Source organism: Euprymna scolopes, chromosome 23 (genome assembly GCF_053919585.1).
Source record: "Euprymna scolopes isolate OS-2025 chromosome 23, ASM5391958v1, whole genome shotgun sequence".
In the NCBI taxonomy this organism is placed as follows: domain Eukaryota; kingdom Metazoa; phylum Mollusca; class Cephalopoda; order Sepiida; family Sepiolidae; genus Euprymna; species Euprymna scolopes.
The window spans coordinates 54,597,287-54,611,237 of NC_136504.1; the positions used below are offsets into that span (position 1 = coordinate 54,597,287).

A 13,951-nucleotide genomic window follows, 5' to 3' on the forward strand; every position below is an offset into this window, starting at 1 on the left:
TTTAAAGATTAAATATTTTCATCGACTTCCTTCTTTTTTCTTCGTTCTATTTGTTTGATGACGAAATTCTACAACTTGTTTTTTTCCTAAGTTATCTACCCACCCCCATCTCTCTCTCTCTCTCTCTCTCTCTCTCTTTCTCTTCATATATATATATATATATATATATATATATATATATATAAATTCGTATTCCTGTGTGTTTGTTTGTTCACAATTTGATTAATATATACGAAAGGTCCGTTAGTTTAGTATTTCATTTATTTCTATATATAGTATGATTCTTTAAAAAAATATATACGATTAAGAGGTCACCTCATTTATTATTACATTAAGAAAACCCAATTGTACTAAATAGCTGTATGTTAGTTTAAGTTTCTAGCGAAAGAGTTGTTTTAATTGTTCTATTTAAGATTGTTATTTCATTAACTCTAAATAACAATTATATTGATAATATATTTAATTAAATTTATTTAGAATTATTACTTCCGACATCGATTTTTTTATGAAACGAGTAGATTTATTTCCCTTGATTAGTTTGTTTTCATATGTTCTGCAGTTCGAAAGATAAAAAAAAAATCTTGCCAAATAAATAATTTGGTAATCGCAAGACGTTTCTAGCGTGGAAAAATAATTTCGTGCAGACAGAAAGATGTTTTGCTTTATTCTTAAATATTCGATACTTTTGCATAATTTGACCCGGATTCTCGGGAATTCCCGTCAAGAATCGATCGGGCGAGAGCAGCAATTATCGGTTTAAGCCGAGCGTTGTAACAAATGCTTTAAAAACAAACAAACCGGAAAAAATACAAATTTAAATAATCAAAAATAACCTTTAAAGGACTGAAAATATTTTATATCTTTTTTTTTTTTTTTTTTTTTTTGCAAAATATTTATCAACCAAAACTTTGGGTGTTTTTCCTCCAAGAAAGGATAAAAGTTTTACTTTTTTTTTCACCGTAAATTCTTAGGTGTAAGTACAAGTTTTTTTGTTTTGTTTTTAAGACTTTTTGTTCAGTCAAGTTTTTTTTGGGAGGGGCACATAAATTTTACATATATATATATGTATTTTTAAAAAAGGATACGTAAAAATATGTTTACGAAAAGCGTAAATTGTTAGATGAAAATACAGGAAAAAAAATTTTTTCAAGAAAACTTAATATCTTTATTTTATTTTACGGCTGTTCTTTGCCGGTGGAAGAACTTTCTCGAAATAAGGATATTTCCTTATGAAAGTTTTTTTTTTGTTTTGTTTTTAAGACTTTTTGTTCAGTCAAGTATTATTTGGGGGGGGGACATAAATTTTACATAGATATATGTATTAAAAAAAAAATACGTAAAAATATGTTTACGAAAAGCGTAAATTGTTAGATGAAAATACAGGAAAAAAAATTTTTTCAAGAAAACTTAATATCTTTATTTTATTTTACGGCTGTTCTTTGCCGGTGGAAGAACTTTCTCGAAATAAGGATATTTCCTTAGGAATCTTTTACTTTGGTCGATTGTTGAACGACCATCGACGGCAAAGAGGGAGGAAATAGGGTAAGGGAAATGTGTAAGTGAGCTCCGATATAATACCGCATTCCCTTCGCATATTTTAAAGGGTACCCATTTCGGACGGCCATAAATAAATTACTATTGTTAGAATCTCACCTGGTGGAGAGGGTATCACGTACTTATTTATTTTTTAGGGGGGTATGATTACATTTACATGTTTTTATCTGTTCTTTTATTTTTGAAATTGTTGTGTATGTGTGTGGGGGGAGGGGTATCGACGTGACCCACGATGAAAATGATTAATATCCTTAATATAGTAGGTGTGTTCAAAACCGAACTTTATGTCGACCCGGCAACGCCGGGTACCCATGCTAGTACACACACACACACACACACACACACACACACACACACATATATATATATATATATATATATATATATATATATATATATATATATAGCCTGTTTATTATACAGATATTATTGGTTACATATGTGCTTACATGTTTCAGGGAAATCTCAGTTTAAGGATAACGCTTCATAAGACCAAAGTAATCGATTAATATAAAATAATATGTCAGAAGTGATAAAGATATAAAAATGAAGCAAAAAATATGCGTATGTAAAAAATAACCAAACATAAAAACCTTTATACCCTATTGAACTGTCAAATAAACTCATATATATCTATACACTTATAAATTTGTTTGTTCTTTGTGTGTGTGTGTGTGTGTGTGTGTGTGTGTGTGTGTGTGTGTGTGTGTGTGTGTGTGTGTGTGTGTGTGTGTGCTGATATTCACATTAAAAACCCTTTCTTCTATTAGTATTTATTTGCTTCCTCACGAAAGTAAAATATAACACAAGGTCGTTTTTAATGTGGGGTTAAACCAGCTCTCCAAGAGAAGGGCAAAAGGGACACTCTGGTCGGCACCAAAGGTAATAATTGTCTCACTATAGAGAGTTTCCCCTCCATTTACAGGGAAAAATTACCTTAAGAGCAGCATTGGAACAGATACTACACTTTGAGATACTCCTTTATTCAGGCAAAAATTTACATGAACAAAAAACTTAGGCACAAGGCCAACTCAAAAGGGGGGAAAATTTGAGGGTCGTTGGTCATCCTTGTCACTCTAGAACTAAACAAAAGTTTCTCTTAGCTAGTAACACTTTGATCTTGGCCCGAAGGCCAAGAACAATAGAAACAAGGCAAGCCTTTTTTCTATTTATGGTATTTATTTGCTTCCCCACTGAGCAAATTAGGCACAAGGCCGTTTTTTTTTAATGTGGAGAGTGAGGGGAGGGGGAAGGGAAAGCTGGTAGCGAATGCCTTTTGGTATATAGAGTCGCCCCTACATCGACCAGAAACTGATTGCTACAAGGGCAATGGTCTTTGGTTGCAGTATCTGCCGGACAGATACTACACTTTGATCTTGGCCCAAAGGGCAAGAAGAAAAAAGGCGAACCTTTTTTCTATTTATTTAGTTATTTATTTGCTTCCCCACTGAGCAAATTAGGCACAAGGCCGTTTTTTAATGTGGAGTGGGAGGGGAGGGGACCAGCTTCCTGGAGAGGGAACTGGATAGTGACAGTTGCTATGAAGGGTTTCCCTTACATTGACCAAAACTAATTGCTCAAGAGAAATGGTCTGATATGTGGAGTTGCCCCCACATATTACTTTGATTGCAGCATCTGTCGGAACACTTTGATAACAGAAAGAACCTTTTTTCTGTTTATTTTATAAAAAAAAAATACAACTTTCTTATATATCGGTCATCGAATTACATTCATCTACAAAAAATCTAGCTAATTTGCATATTCTTTTAAACATTCATTTTAAATAATTGCCTATTAGTTTTTTCAGTTTTCTTATGGGATGATCATCTTTAATTAACTATTACGTTTAATTATATTAATGCAGATATTCTACATGATTTATACTAGTGTTATATTTGCGTTAAAAGGTTATAGTAAACACAAACCTCTTACTATATATATTTATGTATGTGTATACATATTTGTTTAAAAAATTTTGCCTATCAAACTCCTCTGTCAGTTTTTGGTCTATAGACATGAAACTTAATATATAGGGTACTCGAACCCATGCGAAACTTTGTATTTGAATTTTAGCCGGGGAAAATCTGTGCAAAAGTGTGAAAATTAAAAAAAAAGGAATTTGCCAGATGAAATAACGTAAGAGCTATTGCTTCCTGTTTTAATTTTTAGCCTTCATAGCTCAGGTATTAACGTCAAAGGGAAAAGTAAATCATAAGCTAAACGTTTTCGATTCTCGGTGCTGACGCACAAGTCATTTTATTTTTTTACACTGTTTAAATCATTACTATATGTTGGGTCCAATATAATATAATAATAAATACGAAATCTGCATTAATCAAAATATCGTATTTAGCATATTTTACGACCGGGCAATGCCAGGCGGCCAGCTAGTATCTCTCTCTCTCTCTCTATATATATATATATATAGTCATCCTCATACAGTACTGTTTCGCTGTTTCACAGCTCATCAATGCAGCTAGACAGGTAACTACCTCAAGCCAAGATTGAAACCCGACCATCTGTATGACAGTCAAGGCTCCTAACCACTACGCTATCGGCGACTGCTGTGTGAGTCATGAGTTTAATGATGTTTTGACATCGTCCAAACTACCTAAGCTCGATTTGTTTACACAAAGAGCATCATTTATATGCTAATGGTAATTCATGTATTATTTCTCAATGTGCTCAACTCAAGATGAGGAGCATTATAGTCATCCACATACAGTACTGTTTCGCTGTTTCACAGCTCATCAGTGCGGCTAAACAGGTAACTACCTCAAGCCAGGATTGAAACCCGACCGTCTGTATAATAGTCAAGAGTTAGTTAGTTAGTTGTTCGTTTGAACATTGTAATATATTTGATTTGAAGTTTTATTTCCAGTATCAATTGTTCTTAATTTCTAATTGCTCTAACTTGCATATTGAGCTTCCAATTATTGTGATAGCTTCTAATTTAAAAATAATGCTTTTCCCTTATCTTTGTCATTTTCTGTATGCATGTATGTATGTATGTATGTATGTATGTTCTCGTCAGATCGCCGAAGTTAAGCAACGTTGAGCCTGGCCAGTACCAGATGGGTGACCATTTGGGAATTCTAGGTGCTGTATGTGCTATCCGCTTATCTTGGCATTGTTTCCAGTCGTTCTGAATCTCCACTTGCCACTGGTATTCAACAATGTCTACTCATGAGAGGTGTGGTTGGAGATTGCTCAACTCTCGCCACAAAAAAAAAAATTTCACGCGCAGAAACCCTTATTGTGTGTATCCATAGTCTGTTAAGACTGAAGTAAACCTTAATGTATGTATGTACGTACGTACGAGTGTGGATGTGTGTGGGAGAAGAGGGGAGGAGTGAGAGACGTATGGACACACAGGCGAACAGAGAAACTTTATATATCAAATAGCCCGTAATCTAAGAGGTTTTCATTGATATTTTATTATGTTTGAACAAAAGTAAAAAATAAAATTAAGTAAATAAAAATAAAATAAAGAAAAATACTCTTCGTTTACTTTTTAAAACAATATATATGTACGAGATACATCAATTAATGCTAGAGATTAGAATCTACAGTAAGCGATTGAAATAAGTAAATGTTATTATGATTCATTGTTGATATAGGGTTATTCAATAGAACATCGACTTCTCTGCTTGTCTTAATTCGGTTTTCTTTTGATTTTCGGAAGTTGATTTTCTCTTATATATACACATATCTATGTGTGTGTATATATATATATATATATATATATATATATATATATGTATATGTATGTATATGAATGTGTGTATACATATGTATGTGTCCGTGCATATACATTTTCGTGTGTCGGTATGCAAGTGTCTATGTATATATTTATATGTATATATGTGTGTGTATGTATACATATGGGTGTATGCGCATATGTGCATGTGGGTGTGCGTGTATGTGCGTATGTCTATATACATATGTATATACAGGTGTGTGTATGTGTATGCGTGTGTATGCGTGTATGTGAGTGAGCGGGCGGGCATATATAAAATCTAGACAAAGAAGACGTTACCCTTTCACCCCGTCTCATACCTAGAACCATAATAAGTTTGTGGTTTCAATGGCAATTACCAGCTTTTGGTCAGAACTTTCCACTATCTGTTCATCATTCTCCATGCGCATGTGTACGTTTATAAACGCGCATGCGTGTATTATGTGTGTGTACAGGTATGTGCAAAAGTACGTGTGGTAATGTATGGGTGCACATGCATGTATGTTTATATATGCGAGTGTGTATGTAGGTGTGCGTGGGTGTCCACTTCAACATTTTATGAAAGACTTGGATGAAAGTCTTGGTTTTGATCCAAAACCAAGTCTTTCATAAAAAGTATATTATGTCTGTATACTTTGGATAAAGGCCACACAAGTTACTGATCATTCCAAATAAAAAAATATTGGGATGGTCGTATTCAGATACATCTTAACCTTATTAGTTTTACCCGTTCTTCTAAGCTGTCAACCCTGCCCGCCCTGCACTCGTGTTTCTATCATTTACACTGAAGAAGACCGAAGAATCTGTCAAAAATTTTGTGCTCTTAAAAAATGTTTTCGCTTTTTTTCAAAAGACTCTTTGTATTCCTAAACGTCAATAAATAGGAAATAAATACAAAAACGATGTAAACATTTATATAGTTTTCGTATTTTTCATCCATATTTTTATCCTTTTATCCATATATATATATATATATATATATATATATATATATGCTTGTACAGAAGTTCTGAAAAACAGTGGTACCGTCGGTTTCAAGCCCAACATAAAGTTAATGGTAAATCGTAAATAATGTTAGGCTCTCGTCAGCCATGCTATTTCTGTCGGAGGGAAAAGTAGGGTCGCATTTATTTATAATGATGTTCATTTTTATTTAACTATTGCTTATTCCTATCTCTGTATATTTTATTTTATTCTAATATGAATTTTCTATTTTTTTAATTTTTTATTTAATGCATTTTTAGTAAATATGTACTGTCCTGTTTTTGTTTCCGAGCTGCATGGTTTCCGCCGGTCTGCCTTTTGTTAATTTTAGCTGGTCCAAAGGGAGGTAATTAATTTATCTATTAATTTTTCTTCTTTCTTTGTTTTAGTTAAGGTGAGGTAATACATGTTTCAGTTGATCCAAGAGAGGTAATTAATCTATCTTATTTTTATATTTTTTATATAATAGTTGAGGGGAGGTATGCAAGCTATTTAATTCCTAGGTCCTTTTGTTTTTATATATGTGTGTTGTATTCTTTAAGTTAGCCATAATTTTCTTAATTTTTATACTTACAATTGCCTAAATGTCCATTTTCACTTTTACTAAAATATGCGTTAAGTTGACTGCATCTAGAATACTCTTGAAGAATTTTCTTTAGGTGGGCGTATTCGTTTGTTGTTCGGTCTTCCCAGTTTATTAGGAACGCTTGTCTCCTATGTATGCAGGCTTTAAGGGTCTCACTGCAGACGTTCAAACAGGTCTTTTGAGGGTCATTAATAGTCTTTAAAATGTGATATTTCTCCGCATCACAAAGGGGGCACCGTTTTGAGGCTGGTGAGTATTCTGGTCTTCTCTCTATGATCCTCCATTTAATGCTGAATGGTGTTTCGTTGTCTTTTAGCAGCCATACTCGGGCGACTAATGCTGTCTTTATCCTTGTTTTTGCCCTGAAGGAACTGTTGTGCATGTAGAATCTCTGCTTAAACGTCCCTTTCGTCATGCGTATGTATATTTCTGGTGTGTCGTTAGCCTGATGTGTGAGTATCGCTTCATATACGAGGGATTTCACCCTGCATCTTCCCTCTAATGGGTAATCTTCTCTGGATCTGCAAGAGCTGTCTGCAATTTCATTTTCATTGCGTTCCCTTGCAATGGTCTGTTTTATTGATGGGGTGATGGAATAGCTGACCTTAATCGTGTTTCTGTTGAATAGTTTGTGCAGCTTATGTTGTGGGGGGGAATTTCTGTCTAGCAGTTCCAGGAATAGGTATCCCACTCGTGTTTTTGTGTTGAGGGAAAATGGAGGTGAGAACCAAATGATGTTCCGCCTCCTGTTGCGCCTGCTTTTGTTAGCCAATGTTGGGTTGGTTGGTATTTAATACTTTTCGTGAATCCGCTTTTTGGGGGCGCTTCATTGTAATATGGACCTGATTGGTTGAAGATGTCGGCGTTTGATGAAAGCGTGGAGATTCTTTTGCTGATATTGGCAACCATATTTTTAAAAACTGTAGGGGGTGACAGGATCCTTTGTTTATGTACCTTAGTGTCTCATTTGGGTTGTGGAAGGGTCTATGTGTCCTGTTATTTAGATTTAGAGTTGTGTCTAGGAAGTCTCCTTCGTATATGTTGGTGCTAATTGTTATTTTAAAACCTAATTCATGAAATGTTTTGGTTAGATCTTTTCTAAGCTTATCTAGGCTAGTCCCGTTGTGATCGTGTGAGAGACAAAGGCCATCATCCCTATAAAGGCCGAATGTATGATCTTGGAATTTTTTGTTCAGAGTCTCTAGTGGGAATAGGCCCACTAAGTCGCAGAAGTCTGCACTATCATAGGTTCCCATTGCCACGTCAAATGGGTCTTCTGGGTTTGATTTTTTTACCCAAGTCTTCCCTTCATAGAATAAGAGGGTTTTCCTAGCATGCATGATGGTTTCTATTTCTATATTGCTGATTTTTTTGTATTTTGATGCAAAACTCAATGCTTTTTCTAGTGTGCCTTTTGTAATGGAGGGGTAAAAGTCTGTAATATCTAGTTAAGTGAATTTGCATCTATGTGAGTCGGTTATATTATTAAACCATTTTAGCATTGACTGTACTTATTTTATGATACCAAAAACAATTCCTTTAATTGTCTTTTTTTATTTAATTTTGTTAAGTGGAAAAATTTCCCACTGCTAGTTGTAGTAATAAAATAATAAATGTTTATTGATTTTTAACTGATAATAAAACCAAAATCTACAGATCATCCCTTTTTTATGCTTGAGAAAATATCTGCACAGTAAACATGTGTTTTTACGATAATTGAAAAAAATAGATAATTCGTAGTTAAATATCTAGAGATTTATAAAAGAATCCGGATTGGAATCGGTAATTGTATCGGAATTGGGAATTTAGTAAGGAATCGGTAATTGTATCGGAATCGGGAAAAATATTGGAATCGTCTCATCACTAATATATTTATTTTAACTTATCTTAAATGCATTATTATGCTCCTCCCTCAAGTCCCTCTCAAATTTTCACAATAGTGTAGCAATATTTAGTTGTAAGTGTATAAAAATAAGGTTAATAAAATGGAAAATTCCACATATGCAAACTTAAGAAAGAGGATATAATTTCCATTAGAAGTCAAACTAGAATTACATTCACGTTTCAGTATATTGTGTGAAAACAGGAACTCGATAGTGACAGGTATCTGAAAAGCTGCTTTGGGGAGCTGCTCTCATTCTTCTATAGTAGGGGTCTCCAAACTACAGGCCGCAGACCAGATCCGGCCCGCCAAAGTCTTTAATCCAGTCGCCAAAGTCTTTAACCCGGCCTGCAGAGCTCTTATGAAAAACGTAAAAATATCCAGGAAATATTTAATAATAGAAATGTGTGTGAATAGAATGGTGGGTTTTCATTTTGATCAAAAATGATTAAAAAGATTGAGGTTTTCAAGAACCAGTTTAAATAAATTCCTAGCTAATGAGCAAAGTCGTACAAAACGTGTCTACGTCATTTATTTTTTTGGGCCCATGTAGCTCAATAAAATCAACACAATGACCCCTTGTTCAAAAACGTTGGAGACTCCTGTTCTGTAGGGAGAGTAAGTGTATTATGCATGTATACTATATTATGTCTGTATACTGTATTATATCTGTATACTGTATTATGTCTGTATACTATATTATGTCTGTATATTATATTATGTCTGTAAACTGGAATATATCTGTATATCGTATTATGTCTGTATACTGTATCATGTCTGTATACTGCATCATGTCTATATACTATATTATGTATGTATGCTGCATTGCGTCATTATACTATCTTATGCCTGCATACTATATTATGCCTATATACTATATTTTGTCTGTGCTGTATTATGTCTGTATACTGTATTATGTCTGTAAACTGTATTATGTCTGTATACTGTATTATGTTCTTATACTATATTATGTCTATATACTATATTAGGGATATACACGATATTATGTTTGTATTCTATATTATGTCTGTATACTATATTATGTCTGTATACTGTTTTATATCTGTTAACTGTATTATGTCTGTATACTGTATTATATCTGTTAACTGTATTATGTCTGTATACTGTCTTATGTCTGTAAACTATATTATGTCTGTATACTATATTATGTCTGTAGACTGGAATATGTCTGTATGCTATATTATGTCTGTATACTGTCTTATGACTGTATACTATATTATGTCTGTATACTATATTATGTCTGTATACTTCATTATGTCTGTATACTATATTATGTCTGTATACTGTCTTATGTCTGTATACTGCATTATATCAGTTAACTGTATTATGTCTGTATACTGTATTATATCTGTTAACTGTATTATGTCTGTATACTGTATTATATCTGTTAACTGTATTATGGCTGTATACTGTATTATATATGTTAACTGTATTATGTCTGTATACTGTCTTATGTCTGTTAACTGTATTATGTCTGTATACTGTCTTATGTCGGTATACTATATTATGTCTGTATACTATATTATGTCTGTATACTATATTATGTCTGTATACTGTATTATGTCTGTATACTATATTATGTCTGTATACTGTATTATGTCTGTATACTGCATTATATCAGTTAACTGTATTATGTCTGTATACTGTATTATATCTGTTAACTGTATTATGTTTGTATACTGTATTATATCTGTTAACTGTATTATGTCTGTATACTGTATTATATATGTTAACTGTATTATGTCTGTATACTGTCTTATGTCTGTTAACTGTATTATGTCTGTATACTGTCTTATGTCGGTATACTATATTATGTCTGTATACTATATTATGTCTGTATACTGTATTATGTCTGTATATTATATTATGTTTGTATACTATATTATGTCCGTATACTGTATTATGTCTGTATACTGTATTATGTCTGTATACTATATTATGTCTGTATACTGTCTTATGTCTGTACACTATATTATGTCTGTATACTATATTATGTCTGTATACTGCATTATGTCTGTATACTATATTATGTCTGTATACTGTATTATGTCTGTATACTGCATTATGTCTGCATACTGTATACTGTTTTATGTTTATATACTCTATTATATCTGTATATTGTATTATGCTGTATACTATGTTAAGTCTTTATTCTGTATTATGTCTGTATACTATATTATGTCTTTATGCTATATTATGTTTGTATACTATATTATGTCTGTATACTGGGATATATCTGTATACTGTATTATTCTGTATACTGCATTATGTCTGAATACTGCATTATGTCTGAATACTGCATTATGTCTGTATACTGTATTGTGTCTGTACACTATATTATGTATGTATACTATATTATGTCTGTATACTGTATTACGTCTGTATACTGCATTGCGTTTGTATACTGTATTATGTCTGTATACTATATTATGTCTGTATATTATATAGTCTGTATACTGTATTATGTCTGTATACTGTATTATGTCTGTATACTGCATTATGTCTGTATACTGTATTATGTCTGTATACTATATTATGTCTGTATACTGTATTATGTCTGTATACTATATTATGTCTGTATACTATATTATTTCTGTATACTGTATTATGTCTGTATACTATATTATTTCTTTATACTGTATTATGTCTGTATACTATATTATGTCTGTATACTATATTATTTCTGTATACTGTATTATGTCTGTATACTATATTTTGTGTGTCTACTGTATTATATCTGTATACTGTATTATATCTGTATACTGTATTATATCTGTATACTATATTATGTCTGTATACTATATTATGTCTATATACTATATATAGGAGAATAAAAATTGTTCAAAACTTTAATTGTTGAACCCTTAGTGATTTTGTGCTGTTATCTATTTTAATAACTTTTTAATAACTTTTATAACCGTTGTTATTAAGATCATGCCGACAACAACGAAAAAAGTAAAAGAGATTGATGTTACATGACAACACTCCAGAATCTGTTGTCCAGATAACCGACTGAAATAGAAGACGTGGTACCCAAAGTTGTACAATAGCTTCTTGAACGATGTCCCATGAAATTGCACTGATTTACCATTGATCACCCATTCAAGTACTGGCCAGAGTTGACGCCCTTTAAGTTCAGTGATTTTACAAGAACCAACATGCCAGCGTGATTTTAATTGTATATTAGTTGCCGGTTTAAATGAAAATGATATTATTGAAAATCTGTTTGAAAAGTGTGAATACAAGTGTCAGTGTAGTTAGGATTATAGAGGTGAGACAGACCTAGAAGAATACCCGTCCTATGACTGGTAAAGTTAATTCCTCAAACATGCAGGACTTTTGTGTTCCCTGACGAAGATTATAATAAAAATATATTAATACTAAACTTTATGTATAGAATATTCCAGTTTTGATTACAATTCATTAAAATGATTTTCTACAAATGTCTGAAATTTAAGGCTTAAGCTTAAGTGATCTTAAAACGAAAAATGAAAATTAAGTAATCTTGCTTAATTGGTATCCAATGACTATGGATCAAATTCAATACAAATCTGAAATATTTGATTCTTCATATGGGGAAGACGTTGTCCTACCTAAAATTTGAATTTAAAATGCTCCAAAGAAACTCAATTTAATGCCTATTGTAAAAATTTCACACAAATCTAAGGTATCTGAATTTTCACAAAGATTTTCCGCGTCACATTTTACTCCGTTTGTATAAAACTAAATTAAATATAAAATAGCATTATATACCTTTATTTATATCAGCTGTTTTTAGATATTCATTATTTAATTAGTGTACAGTGAATCTTGTAAATATAATAAATATAAATTATATATAAGCATATATAAATACCTAACTTTATAGAGATGAGAAAGGATTCTTTCTTTGATGTTGTTTTTGTTAGTGGTAGTGGTAGGGTATCTTGGCATATATATATATATATATATATATATATATATATATATATATATATATATATATATATATATATATATATATATATATATATTCCCGGTAGAAAGATAGAAAAAATTAAGAATAATTGAATTTCAACAAGGGTTGTTGATAGTGCTCAATCAAAGACAGTGAATTATATATATATTTTTATTATTCTTTATGTAAATGCAATCATATCTTTCTACAATGTGCAGACCATTTCAATCACATTTGATTTCATCAGGCAACAAAAATTAAAATACAAAAGTTAAAATTTTGAGGAGAAAAAACGCCATGACTGGCGTGAAGCAAAATTTAAGTTCTTATGGGTTTAAATTAATTACAAAAATCAAATTTCCGTTAAAGAAGGGGTAGGGTTAAAAGCATAGTTTTAGGGAAATAATATAATGATATAGAGAGGTATATGAATACACTAAGGAGAAGGGAGAGGTGAAACAGTTGGAATGATGTCAGACGACGATATTAACAATATTATAATTCAAGTCATTTAAAAGTGTTTCAAATATAGGAAAAAATATTAATAATATATACACACACACACACACATATATATATATATATATATATATATATATATATTAATATTTTTTACCCACAATTTTAATGTAGACATAAATTAAAATTCTGTAATTGCTCATATACCAACATAGTTTAAGTCAGAATAAGATGACTTGATTTGTAAACAAAATCAAGGCAACAACGATCGGAGTGATGGCAACAAATTGTGTATTTACATAATACGTTATAATTGTTTCATGACTGTTCGGACAATTTCAAACATTATGTTGTTTGAAAATATTCTCAATAACAGCCGCTCTTCAGATGATGAAAAACACTATTTAATAAATAATAGGGAATACATTTGGAGACACTCCCCCATTAGAAAACCATGCGGTTGAGCCTACCGACATATTCTATGGTCAAGTTTCGTTTCACTGTTTTCCGTTTGTTCAATTTTGTCTTGATTGTGTTAAAATAATATATATATATATATATATATATATATATATATATATATATATATATACGATGAAAATAAAGGCAATAGTATTTCTCTCTCTGTCTCTACATATATATATATATATATATATATATATATATATATATATATATATATATATATATATATATATAAGAAAGCATAAATTTAATATTTAAATTTAGTTTAATTCTTTTGGATTAGATATTGAAAGAATGTGCATTTAATTTTTATCCTGTCTATTA

General features: G+C 31.5%; 1 protein-coding gene across 2 annotated transcripts in view; it reads left to right on the top strand.

Annotated features, from left to right (window-relative positions):
* Nucleotides 1-13,951, top strand: part of LOC145245901 (VPS10 domain-containing receptor SorCS3-like) — a 1,435,182-nt gene that overhangs the window by 1,316,570 nt on the left and 104,661 nt on the right. The window lies entirely within an intron of this gene.